Source organism: Marmota monax, unplaced genomic scaffold (genome assembly GCF_021218885.2).
Source record: "Marmota monax isolate L192 unplaced genomic scaffold, Marmota_monax_Labrador192_F-V1.1 WCK01_AAM20220418_F8-fsc00048, whole genome shotgun sequence".
NCBI classification, from domain to species: domain Eukaryota; kingdom Metazoa; phylum Chordata; class Mammalia; order Rodentia; family Sciuridae; genus Marmota; species Marmota monax.
Window position 1 is genome coordinate 8248452 of NW_026694895.1, and position 15432 is coordinate 8263883.

Sequence of the window (15432 nt, forward strand, 5' to 3'; positions counted from 1 at the left end):
GGTCTCAGAGCTTCGAGAATCTGAGGTGAGGCCCTGAAGGTTATTTTGAAGGTACCAGTGATTGTAATATGAAGCCAGAGTTCAAAACTACCATCAGTACTCTGAAAGAGAGGCTCCATATTTTCTCCACTGTCTTCAAAGCTATTATTCTTCAATCTTGTTATTGACTATGACAACTTTTTCCTTTTTACATAAAATAGAGTATGGGAGTCTGATATATAACCTCTGTCATCATTTGTCCTTTTCTTCTTCTATTGCTTTGAATTTTTTATCAAGAAACATCTCCATCATCTTAAGCTGATCACCATTCTCATCAGGGATAAAACCATCCTCCCTTCACCAGTGGACCATTTCTTTTCAGTCACAACTTTGTGAAATCTCTCTTATTTTAAAAACAAAAGCAAAAAAACAAAACAAAATGACCTTCTCCAATTTGTGTTAAATTCTTAGAGCATCTCTCCATTGATTTATTTCATTTCAAAGGCAAACTTCTTTGGTAATAAGCTCTCCTTAGGACCAGAATTGGAGTAGAGATTCCTGATAGTCTTGAATAACTTTGAAAAACAGGAAAAGCTGAAGAGAAATAACATGTTCCATAAACTCCAGTCAGCACTCATAAGATGGATCTTATACCCAAAAGAGTCAGGAAAAAAATCCAGCCTTTCTGTAGAAAAGGAGGTATTTCATATACTTTGTGAGGTTAAATAATTTTATTGAAAAGAAGATAAATTCTTATAAAATTAAATATAGGGTACTGGGAGAAAAATATCAGGCACTACGAATATCATATTATTTGGTTGAACTTGCTGTAGTAAATCTAGTACAAAACATAGATAGATAACCCAAGCATGTAATTTTTTTTTTACATTAGGCTTTTTCATCTCTCATTATTTCTTTTACTTTAAGAAAATCTTCTTTTCTTCACTGGCCACAAATGTTGTGGTCATCCCTTTTTAAAATACTTTTGATGTATGAATAGGTGGTCATAACATACATAATTTCACTACATACGTATTGCAAGGCAAGTTTGAGAATAAATCAGAAATACTAGAAACAGATCTACTTTTCTAATTTCTTATTTTCTAGTTCACACTGAATTTTTTAAAAAACTATCAGGGCTTAGCAATAGTTAAGCATAATGTGAGAAGATAAATATGATAATGTTGAATTCTTGGCCATTCTACAACATGAGATAGATTGAATTTGCTACTACATTAAGTAATTAAATGACAAATTTTAGAAGTTTTTGGAAGCAGTAAAGATGATGCATTTATAAAGAGTCATAAGGATAAAAATGACCATGAACTCATTCAAGGTAAATAAAAGCAATGCACAGACTGGAGAAGTCCAGGATAAACAGATAGATATGGCTGAACAGCAAGATTTGGGCATTTACCTCAAACAGACTTGAATTCATTAGTCTGAAACCAAATGATTCAAATGGTTATGTTCAGGAGTGATTTATGTGATGTCTTGTATTTCAAAGTTCTGAAGTAACATTTACCTTTATATCTTGAACACAACATAATTTCTTTCTTATTGATTACTCAATAATCATTTGTTAAAAGGAAAATTTCTGGCTTTAGTTTGCTTAGTAAGCCATAATTAGAAAAACCTGCTTTCAAAAGTTATGGAAGAATAAATGAAGATGCCCTCTGAATAATTGAATGCTGCATAAATGCAAGATATTCCTACCTTTAACTGCAATATCATACAACAGCCTTACTGTACATCCCACCAGCCAGTCTGCCTATCAGTTCACCAAGCTTCATGTGGCAGACACAGGCAGTTCAATATGGAAGCAGGACTGAAAGAACATAAAGAAGCCATTACTGTGATTTAGTGACAGTTCTTCAAAAGGCAGTGTCTTAAGGAAAGCTGGATCAAGGAATGCCTGAACTTTTGGGTTGCATGAAGTGAAAAGTCAGCATGGCTCAGGAACGTCTCCTGGCTTGTGAAGGCCTAGCAGGCGTGAGTTTGGTTCCCACTGCAGCCAGCAAGAAGATGATGCTAAGCCAGACTGCCAGCAAGCAGGCCAAGAATGGTGAACAGGCAGGTAGCCTTGGTGTGCTGAGGTGCTTGAGTCAGGGCCACCAAAAAGACAATAAGTCCCAGAGCTATAAAGATGAAGACAGCTTGGCTGAGGCTTCTCACTCAAAACATATAAAAAGGTGGTGGTAGTGGAGCAAGATGGTTCTTTTCAAGTAAAGATTCCCCAAAATTTTATTTATGAACACTGCTTTGGAGCCTTTAGGAGAAGTTACCACCTCAAGAGGCACATCCTTATTCACACTGGTGAGAAACCATTTGAGTGTGATATATGTGATATATGACCCATTCAGAAGTACCACCTGGAACACCACAAGTGTGTACACAGTGGCAAAAAGCCTTACCAGTATGAACGATGTCATCAGTGTTTTTCTCGGACAGATGGATTGATTACTCAGACACAAACGGGTATGCTAAGGGTGCCAGTAGAAGACTTCTGATGGGCAGTTTTCTCTTTAGGTGCAAGGGATCCTGGGTGGTGGGAGTGATCAGAAGAATCTACAGAAGAGGGCATACCCTCTGGTCTGATGGTCCCACCACCACCCCATCTGAACCTGTCTCCCTCCTCCCCCTCCTGGAGGAGTGGACCCAGGAGACCAGAAGTATGCACAGGGACAGTGGCTTCAGAGCCTCAGCTCTATAAGTAATCTGAGACTGAGTATTTTGGGGAAGTTCCTACTGCATTCCTGGGTAGGGAAGCTAGTCCCTGGGCTCTTGACTGAAGTTGTGAGGACTCAAGGTACAGGATCAAGACTGAAGTGTGGCTCCCACAACCTTAGACTTCAGCTGGCAGCTAAAATGGAAAAGTTTGGGAAAGGGGATATGTTTGTTGTGTTCTTGTTTTTGTTTCTCCAAAAGCAATTTCAGCAGGTAAACTATGGACACAGGTAATCTGGCGACTTAAAGTCCTAGTCCAAAAGCAGGGACTGTGGCTAGTCCAGACCCACCCCAAGATTGAGTTTTTAGTTACAGAGGATCCTCAGTGTTCCAGTTTTGCACCTCACCTCCTCTTTGAAGGAGAATAGGATCAGGGATGGCAGCTGAGCTTACTCTGGCTTTTTTATACACTCTAGGGACAAAAGTAAAGACAATGGGAGAAGCAGACAAACGAGGGCTGGGTCGAGGAAGAGAAGATAGTACTGCTTACCTCCTCAAGAGCAAGAATGTGCCCATGGGTGTTGTAATGGCCCATGTTGCACCATATGTGATGGGATCAGCTCAAGTGCCTTCTGGAGGAAACTTGGGTGAGAGTGGTCCATGAAGCCCTTTCCTTCTCTCTGGGCAACTGGTCTTGTATATGGTTTATGGCTACCTCACTGTCATTGACTCCTAAAGCCAGACAGAGGTGTTGAGCAGGAGTCATGGATGTTAAAGTGGGTTCTCCCCTTGTGTCCTCTAAGGAACAACCCAAGATTAGTCCAAAATTTGCTAACAGTGGTTAAGGAAACAGAGGAATTGGGGCCCTGACATGACTGTGGAGCAGGAGGAGCAGTTCTCCCTGCCCAAGTCCTGTATTCAGGTATAGAGGAGATTGGAAAGAACACAAGGCCAGGACCCTAAGAACAAGAATTTGGCTCTCTTCTTGATGGCCATTCCTGCCCAACAAAGATGGGTAGAGAGGGATGCTGCAGAGGAAGGACTGCAGGAAGAAACCTAATTTAGGTTTCATTCTTAACCGTACCTTCTTGATCCTTTCTGCTCCACCACTCTCCTCCTTCAAGAAAGTGATCAGATGAGTGTGTGGTATGTGAGTGCTCACATTTGTGTGCTTGGAGGAGATGGCATATTGTTGAGCCAAACCCTTTTATCACCCACAACTTAGGGGAGGATGTGCATAAAATAGCCTACTGCTTGGGTCCCAAATAGGAGCTGAGGAATTTTATTTAGGGAGCAAAAAGGCTCTGTTCAGCCTCCTCTGTTCCAGAGGAGATTTTTCAGACTGGTTCAACAGGATGGTGGTTTGGATGTTTCTAACCCAAGTCAGGGCTTTTGAATGTGAATTTTCTAAGATGAAATAAAAACAAACAAAATTCTCCTTATGCAAACAGAAGGATCCTTATGGAAGGTTCTGGGATTTGGTTGACCCCACGTGGCCTGCATTTACCTTTGGGGTAGGGCACTGTCAGGTGTAATCATGGAAACCAGGTGAACTTGAGCTCCAAGCTGACAATGGGGATCTGGGATGAAACTTTCGGGAAGTATAGTTTCATTGCTCAGAAAATAAACAATGGCAGCAATCTCCTGGCTATTACCTATTCCGAGAAGGCTGGGGACAGGGGTCTTCCATATCCCTGAAGTAGGGGTATTTCAGGGAAAAAAGGAGACCTGGCACCCTTTAGCTTTTCGAGGACAGCATCTGAGATCTTTGCGGGGAGTCGTTTCCCACCATGTGTTGCCCTAGCTTTAAGCTGACACTCTCATTTGATGTTCTCCAGAACCCAAATCTTGATCCTTCGATTCTCGCCGTGGTCCCTGAAAGGAAAGGGCCAGCCCTCTACCTATTACAGGCTCTGCTGAGGCTGGGATTTTTCTGTTATTTAAGTCTGGGAATGAAGATACCTTGAGAAAGCTGTCCTTTTGAAATTGGGAGCTCTCTCCCTGCCAATTGGAGCTGATCTTTTTGAGATGTGGAGAGAATCACACACATGACCTGTGCTTCTTTCTGTTCAAATGTGTGTGCTAGGTCATAATGTGCCCCCCCCACACACACACATACACACCCCTCAGATCTGGCCACCTGCCTGGGTAAGTGGAATTGAGGGAAATTCTGAGCAGTGCAGATGGCCATACCAGAACCTTTCCTGCTGAGGCTGGGGAATGGTGATTAGTCCAGTTCACATGCTGATGTGGGACAATGGATGTGTGAAAAGATGAGCAAAGGAATGAAAGGAGTGAGCACCCACAGGCCCAGAAGCCCCGCTTCTACCCCAGGGAATCCATAGAATGGGGACCAATGACAAGGTTCCTGGGCCCAATACCCCACCCCTCTTCTGCAGGGTTGGGGCCAAACACTGGAAAGATGCCTTAGGTGTGTTTGGAGTGAGGGTAAATGGAGATAGGGCAGGCTCTCAGAGACCAGGATATGGAGTTGGAGGACCTAGGAAAGAGTAGTGGCAGTTCCTGGGTGAGTTCCTGCACCAGACCACACCAACCCTGTCCTTCTCATCTTTTCCATCCACCTCCAGCAGCCTCTTTTCATCACTTAGCTATTGATTGTGCCCCACAGCTTGACATTGGAGGGTTAAAAGAGTGGAGTCCCACCACAGCTTTCAGGCCTCTTCCCAGATGCTCTTTGCCTCTACTGTGGCCCTGGGGCTTTTATCTTCAACAATTCCCCTCCTATCCTTCTTCCTCTCCACCTTTTTTAAAAAATATACTTATTTTGCTATGGGGGTAGGGACTATCAAATGAACAAGATCACTTTTAAATGGTAGTTTTTATAAAATGTTATATACTTGTATCTTTTTACCATTAAAGTGCAGTATATGTTCCTTCTTGGGGATATTCAAATAAAAATAATGGGGCTTTCTAAAAAAAGAGAGAGAGAGACTAACAGATGGGCAACATATAAAAGTTGACATTTGGAAGATATTGGTTTTGCCCTTTGGCTCTCTGCCCTCAGTACCAGAGTGTGGCCCTTAAATCCATCTCCCCAAGAGACTGCAGGAAATACTTGTGTGGTCAAACTGGTTCCGCCATTGGTCTTATTCCAACCAAAGCTCATTAGTTTTACTTTTCCCTTTGGATTTGTGGGTTACAGTTGTATTTGTTGCATAATTGAAGGCACTAGCAGCTTGTATTTTTCTTATGCTTTGGCATTGAATCAGCAATGTATCCATTACATTTCCTTTATTAAGATTAAGTGGTGGTTTGCTATATGTCCTTAGAGTTGGTTGTCATTTTTAAACACTTAGTAATTATTCTAATTATAATAACATGCTAGCCATTCTATGTCTCTCATCAAGATAAATGAGAAATGAACTAGTACTCTAACTTCAAATTTAAAAATCTAGACCTGCACTGTTCAATAAAGTAGCCTCTGGAAACATACAGCTTTGAGCAGATGAAATATGACTTGTCCAAACTGAGATGTGCTATAAGTATAAAATACATACTGGATTTCAAAGATTTAGTATTTAAAAAAGAAAATAAAATATCTCCATAATATTTTAAATCGATCACATACTGAAATGGTGTTTCAATTATATTGAGTAAAATAAAATGTATTCTTAAAAAATGCCAAGACTTTCATTTTAATTCTCATACAGTGACTGGAAAATGCATAATCATGCATGTATTTTGCATTATATTCATACTAACATTTTTTGATCTAGATACTCAAGAGTCATTGGAAATTTTCATTCTTCATGACTAATTAGTCTTGCTAATTTAATTTTATTTCTTTCTTATGAGTTTGTTTAAAACTTGTCTTATTTCTAGAGTTGATAAGAATATAAAGAATAAATTAAGTAAAATTAATTAATTAAAATAACCATTAATCGTGTTTAACTGGAACTGACTTTGACCTTCTAAATGCTTTGGAAGCCCTTTAGACATCTGCACAAAGGAGTTTGTCATGTTAAGTGATATCAAGTGCTGAACCAGAAATATTTAATTTTGTTCTTGCTTAGGGGTTACCTCCTCTGTGAGTGACACATAATGATGCACTCCTTAATGTATGTGTTAGGTAATTGTCATAGCACTTCCTGTAAACAACATCATAAACCAGAATGAGAAATTAGAACAGATCTGTTCCTAGTTGCCTGTGATTTTTTCTCAAACTCAGCTTTCACCATGTATGTAATGTAAGGAATACATGTATGGTGACCAATTAACCAGAGACATTTTTAAAAGCAGATAACCTTTACATTTGTGGCCAAAAAGAAAGGAAAATTATCTTAAGAAACCTAAAAGAAATAATGAAAAATCCTAGTGTAAACAAAAATTCAACCACCACACTCTGTACCACAAAGTTCATCCATTAAATTGAAAAGCAGGAGTTGTAACAAAACACTTAATTATGAGAAAAGAGCAATGTTATGATCTAGAATACAATACAAGGCCATTATTAAATATCATTGAATCTAATGGAAATATAAGGCTACAATTAGCCCACTTGTACAAAAGAAATAAAGTTTGCATTAAGACAAAGTGTGTGTGTGAGAGAGAGAGCTGATAAAAACTCAAAAGACAATAGTTAATTTAGGAAAATTGTTCTACATAGCCACCCTTAACTAAGAAGGTACACTTCAAAACTGTGACAGGATACTCAAAGAAAGGAGAAAACTATTTTTGTCCAAGATAAGATTCCAATAAGAAATCATTCCGTGCGTTTAATAAGACAAAGATAGTATGCTTTGAATAACTTAAAGATATTCATATTTTAAAAACAACTCACAAAGAAGGAAATGAAAAGGCAACTACAAACTATTCAATTTTTATGTACAGAAACACTTTGTATTATTCTATTTCAGTTCATCTTTAAGCTTCCCATTCATTGGATAGACAAACCAAAACACTGAATTTAGTCGACTTGGACAAAATTGTAAATTGCCTATGAAAGAACCAGAACTACAAGCACATTAACTTCCAGGTCCCTTTTTACTAAATTCTGTTAATTTGCTATTGTTGGAACCATATAAACAGTTTTTAAGAGATTTAACATAAGAAATATTCTTAATAGAGCCTTTACTAGATAGATGGGCCTTGTTCAACTCATAAGGCAGATATAATCATATACTTTTTTAAAAATCAAAATGAGTTTGAGCTATACATAATATTTTAAATTTTTTTCAATATATACACATTTTTCCTTTTCAGTAGTTAATTATTTTTTAATACACATTTTTTGCCACTCTAAAAATGCACCTCCATTTTCTCAACCACTACCTTATCAATGACTATTGGGTATATACAGTTTTTCACTATCACAAACAATACTACTATCTGTTATTTGGCTTATATTTTCCAACTTACAGAAGGATTTTTAAGTATAGGTGGAATTTCCTAGTCAAAGATTATTATATTTCTTAGTGCTTTTGAGAGATACTATAAAAATTACCCTCCAAATCACATAAGCCATTTTATAGTCCCACCAGAAATAAATGAGAGGTCTTGTTTTCTCATACCCTCCCCAGCCTTGAGAGTTATCAACTGCTTTAATCATTCTTGAGAAGAGTGGAAGAAAGTATCTCAATTTTCACTCCATTTGAATTTTGGTGAGAAATCAATGTTGAAAATTTTTCATTTTCCCCTAAGGCTTATGTTTTTATTCTCCACACTCTTATTTAACTGGTCTCTCCTGATGCTATCTGTGAAAAGAACAATCATCATAATAAATTTTTTTCCATCTAGAGATTCATAAGGTATATTTAACACACTCATTTGATTTCAGAGATTGGTAAATATAATTCAGTGCTGAGTAGACTGTTTCAATTTTCCCCTAACATCTCTGGTTTAGCTTTTCACAAAGCAGAATTCAGCCTTATTCTATACAAAGTAGAAAAAGGTAATATTTTTATTTAGTCTTTGTGCAATAAAAATTCAAAACTTACAATATTACCCAATTCAACATTTCAACTCACTACTCATGACTTTTTCTCCAAAATCTTTCATGAACATACACTCAAATCCAAGAGATTCTATAGTAAGTTTATACTATAAGAGGACACAAAAATAAAAAATAAAAACTCTGAGATTGCCAAGGAAATTAACATTTTTGTTGTGTACCTTAAGGACAACATGTGAGAGCTTTCAAGAAGCTTCAAAGAAATAAAATGTATCAAATTAAAAACCCAGGAGATCCAAGATGGTGGGCTAGAGGGAGGCTGAATTCTGTGTCACTCTGGGACCTGGAATTCAAGTACTGGGAATATTGTTTCTCTTTGAATTATCAGAGGACTCCAGACAGCTGCTCCTACATAGGAATCTGGGCCACAGTGCCTGCACAGGTCCCCAGGCCTCAGCATCAGCAAAGACACCCAGCCACTCACCCACGCAGGACCTCTGGCTGCTGTGCCTGAGAAGGAACCCCAGCATCAGTGCCCGCACAGGAACCCTGGCTGCCCACCTACACAGGAATCCCAACCACCGCTCCCACACAGAACTCATGACTGCTGACACCCCCACAACCATTCCCCTACCCCACCCCCTCATGCAGGACCTCCAACCACCACTCCTGTGTGGACCCCCACCTACCAATGTGAGGCTCCTCTGGTCACCTCCATCTTGGGACGCTGCAACCATTGCTATAGTCCCCTAATGCAGTAGCCTGTACCTGGGGACCCTGGACAGGGTCTGGCGACAGCTCCCAGCCACAACACTGCACTCCACAGAGCTGCATCTCTGAATACATTGCCCAATGCCATCACCCAGCCCAAGCCAACCCAACACCCCATCTCTGAAAACAACTACCTCCATTTTGGGACACCTTTGTCATCATCTTTAGTTGGGGCAATGCCTAGCTTGAGACACTGGCTGGGGCCTAGAAGCAATATCAAGGTACCTATAGTCCCCAACTCCCCTTTCTCCCCTCCCCCGCAGCCACTAACCCAGCACAGTGCTTGCAGCTATGTGGTTAAGTAGCTCACAAAGCTTGGTCCTGAACTGCTCAATTCAAAACAGCTCTTGTGACAGGTGTGCAGCCCCCAGAGTGCAGCACACTAGACCTCCAAAGAGAGAGGTTCCTGATGGGGAAGTAGAAAGGGAGGGAGGTGAGGGAAATACAGTTTAGAGTCTAAATTAGAGACCAGGAATTGTGAGGTCTACAAGTGATATAAGGAGAAAAGACCAGGTACTCGTATCACACGAGTGGGCCCTGAAGGAGATCCTTGAGGTGCAGTCTCCCATTGGGGACCAGCAAGTGTTATAGTTAATTTTTTTATGTTTCTTGTTTGTTATATTCTCTATTGTCTTCCCACTTACTTGTCTCCCCAAAATTACTTTCCCTCTTTTCTCCAGCTACTAGCCAACTGTTTTAGATTCGTCTTTCACTTCCAGGAGTTCCACCCCTAAGACCACCCCTCCCACCCTAATAACCTTCACCATCCTAAGGGTGGAGATACTAGCAACCAACAGACAACCCCACCTATTGGATGAGAAGGAAAGCAGGAAAGATACTGAACCCCAACAAAAACAATCCTTGTATTTTTCTTCGAGATTGTTTGTCCTTTTTTTTTTTTTTTCATCTTTACTCTCTATTCTCCCACCCTCAAATCCCCAACATTTGTGAAACCAAGTACTTTTCATGAATTAGGCTACTAAGAATTGGGATGTCTTAATAGTATATTTCAGCTGTGTTGCATATACTTTTTTCTATTTTTACATTTTTTATTTTTCTTAATTTTTATGTTTGTTTTTTGAACTCTCCAAATTGTCTTCTTATTTATGTATCTCCCCCAAATTACTCTTTTCTCCTATTATGAGCCAACTTGTTTAGGTTCCTCTTTCCCACTTCCTAAGATCTAATAACACTATATCCTTACATCCTACCTCCTTAACATCTCACTCTCCACCCCACCCCCAGTTCTCTCTTTGTCCACCATCAGACCCTTTGCAAACCTACTATATATATTGTAAATAATAATTGAACTCACCATTTCGAATATTGTGACAAAACCATAAATGTCATTATAAGATCTATTTGGTTTAAGGCTATATATTGTTGTATTTGGATCTGTTCATATTGATCTCCCCCTGAAAGAGGAGGTATTGGAACCCAGCAGGACACTATAAGCCTATAGGGTAAAAACATTAACACCTGGGATCCACAGTGATAGAAGTTAAGACACATGAACAACATGAAAAAACAAGGGAAGAAAGTGCCCCAAAGATACTACATTATTAGAATCCATGGCCAGCACAGCAGAAGAAATTACAACAAAGGAGTTGAGGATGTACATAATTAAAATGGTCTATGAATTAAAGGATAACATAAGAGAACAAATACAGGCAGCAAAATATCATTTCAACAAAGAGCTACATAAGCATATACAGGAAGCAAAAGATTACTTCAGTAAGGACATTGAGGTTCTGGGAAAAAAAAACAGAAATCCTTGAAATGAAGGAAACAATAAACCTAATTAAAAACTCAATATAAAGCATGACCAACAGATTAGATCACTTGGAAGACAGAACCTCAGACACTGAAGACAAAATACATAATCTTGAAAATAAAGTTGACAACACAGTGAAGATGGTAAGAAACCATGAACAGAACATTCAAGAATTATGAGATAGCATAAAAAGACCAAATTTCAGAATTATTGGGATAGAGGAAGGCATAGAGTTCCAAACCAAAGGACTGAACAATCTATTCAATGAAATAATGTCAGAAAATTTTCCAAACATGAAGAATGAATTGGAAAATCAAATGGCTAAAAGGACACCAAATGTAAAAATCAAAACAGATCTACACCAAGGCACATTATAATGTAAATGGTTAGCATACAGAATAAGAACAGAATATTAAAAGAAATGAGAGAAAGGAATCAGATTACATATAAGGGGAAACCAATTAGATTATGTGCATATTTTTCACCCCAGACCCTGAAAGCCAGAAGCTCCCTGGAAAAACATATATCAAGCTCTGAAAGAAAATGGATGCCAACCAAGAATCTTATATCCAGCAAAATTAAGCTTTAGATAGGATGATGAAATAAAAACCTTCCATGATAAACAAAAGTTAAAAGAATTTACAACTCGAAAGCCTGCACTACAGAACATCCTCAGCAAAATATTCCATGAAGAGGAATTGAAAAACAATAAAAATCAGCAAAAGGAGGTATTACACTAAAGGAAAAACTAATCAAAGGAGAAACCAAGTCAAGTTAAATAACAAAAATAAACAAAAATGGCTGGGAATACAATCATGTCTCAACAATAATCCTGAATATCAATGGCCTAAACTCACCAATCAAAATACACCAGACTGGCAGATTGGGATTTTAAAAAAGAGCCAACAATATTCTGCCTCCATGAGACTCATCTCATAGGAAAAGACATCCACAGATTGAAGGTGAAAGGTTGGGAAAAATCATACCACTTTCACATGGACTGCGGAAATAAGGAGAGGTTTCCATCCTCGTATCAAATAAAGTAAAATTCAAGCCAAAGTTAATCAAAAGGGATAAGGAAGGATATTTCATACATCTTAAGGGAACCATTCATCAACAAGACATAACAATCATAAATTTATACATGCCAAACAATGGAGCATCTACAGTCATCAAACAAACTCTTCTCAAGTTCAAGACCACAACACAATAATTCTGGGTGACTTTAACACACTTCCTTCACCCTGGATAGATCTCCCAAACAAAAGCTGAACAAAGAAATTATAGAACTCGATAGTACAATCACTAACTTAGACTTAACTGACATATATAGAATATTTCAACCTTCAACAAGTGAATACACTTTCTTCTCAGTAGCACATAGATCCTTCTCTAAAATTGGCCATATATTATGCCACAAAGCAACTCTTAGCAAACAGAAAAAAGTGGAGATACTACCCTGAATTCTATCAGATCATAATGGAATTAAATTAGGAATCAATGATAAAATAAAAATAAAAGCTACTCTAACACCTGGAGACTAAATAATATGCTACTGAATGAACAATGGGTTGCAAAAGACATCAAGAAGGAGATTAAAAAATTCTTAGAAGTGAATGAGAATGGATACAATGTATTGAAATCCCTGGGACATTATGAAGGCAGTACTTGGAGGAAAATTCATTGCATGGAGTTCATTCCTTAAAAGAAGAAAAGTCAACAAATAAATGACCTAACGTTATATGTCAAAGCCATAGAAAAAGAAGAACAAATCAACACCAAAAGTAGAAGAAGTATAATTAAAATCAGAGCTGAAATCAATGAAATTGAAACAAAATAAACAATTGAAAAAATTGACAAAACTAAAAGTTGGTTCTTTGAAAAAATAAATAAAATTGACAAACCCTTAGTCAAGCTAATGAAGAGAAGGAGAGAAAAAACTGAAATTACTAGCATATGTGATGAAAAAGAAAATATCACAACAGACACTACAGAAATACAGAAGATAATTAGAAATTATTTTGAAAACTTGTACTCCAATAAAATAGAAAATATTGAAGTCATTGACAAATTTCTAGAGTGATATGATTTTCCCAAATTGAATCAGGAATATATATATACAATTTAAACACCTCAGTTTCAAGTGGTGAAACAGAAGATGCCATCTGAAGCCCAGGACCAAATGGATACACAGCAGAGTTCTATACAAGACCTTTAAAGGAGAACTAATATTTCAGGAAATAGAAAAGGAGGGAGCACTTCCAAACTCATTCTATGAAGCCAATATCACCCTGATTCCAAAGACACATCAAAGAAAGAAAACTTCAGACCGATCTCTCTAATAAACGTAGACACAAAAATTTTCAATAAAATTCTGGCAAATCGAATACAAAAACATATCAAAAAGTTAGGGCACCACATTCAAGTGGGGTTCATCCCAGGGATACAAAGCTAGAAATCAATAAATGTAATTTATCACATCAAAGACTTAAAAATCATATGATCATCTCAACAGATGCAGAAAAAGCATTCAACAAAATACAACACCCTTTCATGTTCAAAAAAATAGAAAAACTATGGAAAATTGGAACATATCTCAACACTGTAAAAGCTATCTATGCTAAGCCCCAGTGAACATCATTCTAAATGGAGAAAAATTGAAAGAATTCCCTCAGAAACTGAAACAAGACAGGATGTCCTCTTTCACCACTCCCATTTTTTTTTTTTAGTTGTAGATGGACACATACTTTTATTTGTCTATATGTGGTGCTGAAGATCTAACCCAGGGCCCTCACACATGCTAGGCAAGTGCTCTATCACTGAGCCACAACCACTTCTATTTAACATAGTTCTTAACACTGGCCAGAGCAATTAGACAGACAAAAGAAGTTAAAGGAATATGGGTAGGAAAAGAAGAACTCAAACTATCCCTATTTGCCTATGACATGATTCTATATGTAAAGGATCCAAAATATTCCACCAAAAAACTTCTAGAAATAATGAGTTCAGCAACATAGCAGGATATAAAATCGACACCCATAAATCAAAGATATTTCTGTACGTCAGTGACAAATCCTCTGAAAAGGAAACTAGGAAAACTACCCCATTTATAATAGCCTCAAAAAATAAAATAAAATAAAATAAAATACTTGGGTCTCAACGAAAAAGGTGAAAGACCTCTACAACAAAAACTACAGAACACTAAAGAAATTCAAGAAGAACTTAGAAGATGGAAAGATCTCCGTTATTCTTAGATAGGCAGAATTAACATTGTCAAAATGGCCGTACTACCAAAAGCACTATATAGATTTAATGCAATTTCAATCAAAAATTCCTATGACATTCCTCAAAGAAATAGAAAAAACAATCATAAAATTCACCTTGGAAAATAAAAGACTCAGAATAGCTAAAGCAATCCATAGCAAGAAGAGTGAAGCAAGAGGCATCATTATACCAGACCTTAAACCATACTACAGAGCAATAGAACAAAAACGGCATGGTAGTGGTACCAAAATAGACTGGTAGACCAATGGTACAGAATAGAGGACACAGAGACAAACCCACATAAATAGAGTTATCTCATACTAGATAAAGGCACCAAAAACATATTCGAGAAAAGCTAGCCTCTTCAACAAATGGTGCTGGGAAAACTGGAAATCCATATGTAGCAAAGTGAAATTAAGCCCCTATCTCTTCATCATGCGCAAAACTCCACTCAAAGTGGATGAAGGACCTGCAAATTAGACCAGAGACCCTATGCCTAATAGAAGAAAAAGAAGGCCCAAATCTTCATCATGTCAGATTAGGTCCCAACTTCTTTAACAAGATTCCTATAGCACAAGAAATAAAATTTAAAAAATCAATAAATGAAATGGATTCAAACTAAAAAGCTGCTTCTCAGCAAAAGAAACAATGAGGTCAAGAGAGCCTACAGAATTGGAGCAAATTTCTACCCCCCACACATCAGATAGAGCACTCATCTCTAGGATATATAGAGAACTCAAAAAAAACTTAACCCAATCAATAAATGAGCTAAGGAATTGAACAGACACTTCTCAGAAGATGACATACAATCTATCAACAAATATATGAAAAAATGTTCAGGTCTGGAATTGTGGCATAGCGGTAGAGCGCTCGCCTAGGATGTGTGAGACACTTGGTTCTATCCCTAATACCACATATAATTAATTAATTAATGGTATTGTGTTCAACTACAACTAAAAAAATGAAAAAAAAAATGTTCAACATCTCTAGCAATTAGAGAATGCAAATCAAAACTACTCTAAGATTTCATCTCACCCCAGCCAGAATGGCAGTTATTAAGAATACA

General features: G+C 37.7%; 1 pseudogene; it reads left to right on the forward strand.

Moving 5' to 3' along the window:
• The first annotated feature begins 1907 nt into the window (after positions 1-1907).
• On the forward strand, positions 1908-2508 carry LOC124080819 (zinc finger protein 740-like; annotated as a pseudogene).
• The last annotated feature ends 12924 nt before the right edge of the window (positions 2509-15432 follow it).